Raw genomic sequence first — 2077 nt, forward strand, 5'->3', positions numbered from 1 at the left:
GTAAAAAATCCATCTGACCGACCGTTTAAAGAGCCAATTGCATTTTACTATTGGTTGGTAAGGGCCGACCTACAACACAAATTGGTTGGTAATCTGCGAACACACACGGCCAACCAACCTAAACCCGACTAAAAAAGTGGCGGGGTTTGGCTTTAAGCCACCGTTTGTTGTGGTTGATTTTGTGCGTGAATGTTGAGTGTTGTACATTCGTTTCATCGTGCTGAATATTGTTTTTCGAGTTTTATGTATGTATCTTGCCTTGTGTTATTACTTAAATCATACTCAATATATTCTTAGAAAAGTAGTTATTATTTGTAAGTTACACAATATAGTTGTATTGATTTAATTAGTTTACTGTAATATGGATGTTTAAAATAAATTTGATTTTGCTTATCTCAAAATATGTTTCGAGGATGCCTACCTAATTCAGCCTTAGAAAATAAAAAAGAATTCCCGGTGTTCTTAAATACATTAAGGGCGGGCGGACTAATACGAGTACATGCATAAACTCGTTCTGATATTTTTCTTTTTTCTAAATTTCTTTTGTTAGATATTGTGCAACCCCGTGGCTTTCAAGTCCACACTTGCAGACTATGCTTCTGGAGTTTGTGGCTAAGCCTCCCAAATTTAGCTACAAAAGGTAATATTCGACGTGTGCTAAATAAATAAGTAAGATGCTATGTTCTTAAAAATAAATATGTTATGCTACATGGTGGTACCACTTTTCAATTTCTTTTCATTACAGAGAAATCTTCCTTTCTTCTGATGGTGGGACTTTTGCTTTGGATTGGCTAATGAGCTCCGATGGTAATTTTTTAATTCACATTCGGCATGTATAATTATACATTTCACTCAAAAATTATACAATAATGTTTTGGGTGTATGTACTCTATTTGATTCAATTTTTTCGCAACTATTGTGATGGTCAATTGTATTGTCATTTCATCTGACATATTAAGGCTCATTTATCCTGTCAATTTTTATTTGCTTTCTTATATTATTTGGCTTACTGCAGTTATACCTTCTGAAAATGAGAATGACTTAACTTGGGAGAAAGATACAACTCCGATTGTAGTAATTATTCCGGGCTTGACAAGCGACTCCGATGCTTCTGTAAGTTATAAAAGTGCAACCGTTAAACCCACGAATATATGAAGTTAAAATAGTGAACTAATTATACTAAATGGATTTATTGAAGTGTTCGAGAACAATACTCATCTAAATCTACTAAATGTAACACCATCATGTAGTGTCCGTTGGCTTTTAAGGTGGTCACTGCAGTGATTTTGTCCTTGGCTAATCTGTATTATAAGTTCTTTGGCCAGAGCAGAGAGGCTCAATTAGTAATCACTAATGTAGCTTCCGCATTTCTGAATTGTGAATTCACACAAGTTTCATTTCCAAATCCTAAGGCCACCCCTTGCTTTAAGATGAGCCTGACGGCGAAGACGCCTTACACAATTTCATCCATTCTTCTTACCTTAATATAGCTTATATTTTTAGATATAAGCTATATTAAGGTAAATAAATCTTATGCATTGTTAATAACTACAATAAGATTTTTTGTAATGATTTGTTTCTTATATCTTTTGAACATGGTATTACTTCTTTTTGCAAACTATTTTGCAGTATATAAGACATCTAGTCCATAGTACAGCTATGCGACGATGGAATGTTGTGGTCTGCAATCACCGAGGAATGGCTGGTGTTCCATTCACTGTGAGTGCCTTCTATCTACTTAAGCTTTAAGATTCATGGACCCGAGAGAGAGAAGATTGTGTTAGAAAATTAGGATTTTAGAGCTTAATTTAATTATGTTCTTGATGTTAATCCTAAAATCTAATGATTGGAAATTGTTCAATGATATTTGAATTTAAATTTTCATGTATGGTTTTAAGAATTTTCTTAATGAAATCCATATGAAATGAGAGATGAAAGTAGCTTGGAAAAGCTTGGAAAATTTGAGAATGTTTGTCCCACATTGAAATAAATAAAGGGGGTTGTGTGCTTTATATGGTATTACCCACATGAGTAGTATACAACTACTAAGGTGTGTGATGGTCCATTGTGTTGTTGT

General features: G+C 33.8%; 1 long non-coding RNA gene across 1 annotated transcript; it reads left to right on the plus strand.

Moving 5' to 3' along the window:
* Positions 1 to 734: 734 nt before the first annotated feature.
* LOC141702345 (uncharacterized) lies at positions 735 to 1764 on the plus strand. Its single transcript, XR_012567075.1, has 3 exons — positions 735 to 807; positions 1016 to 1113; positions 1630 to 1764. It is a non-coding gene; the product is annotated as an uncharacterized LOC141702345 (long non-coding RNA).
* The last annotated feature ends 313 nt before the right edge of the window (positions 1765 to 2077 follow it).

The sequence above is a fragment of the Apium graveolens genome, unplaced genomic scaffold (genome assembly GCF_009905375.1).
Source record: "Apium graveolens cultivar Ventura unplaced genomic scaffold, ASM990537v1 ctg4895, whole genome shotgun sequence".
NCBI lineage: Eukaryota > Viridiplantae > Streptophyta > Magnoliopsida > Apiales > Apiaceae > Apium > Apium graveolens.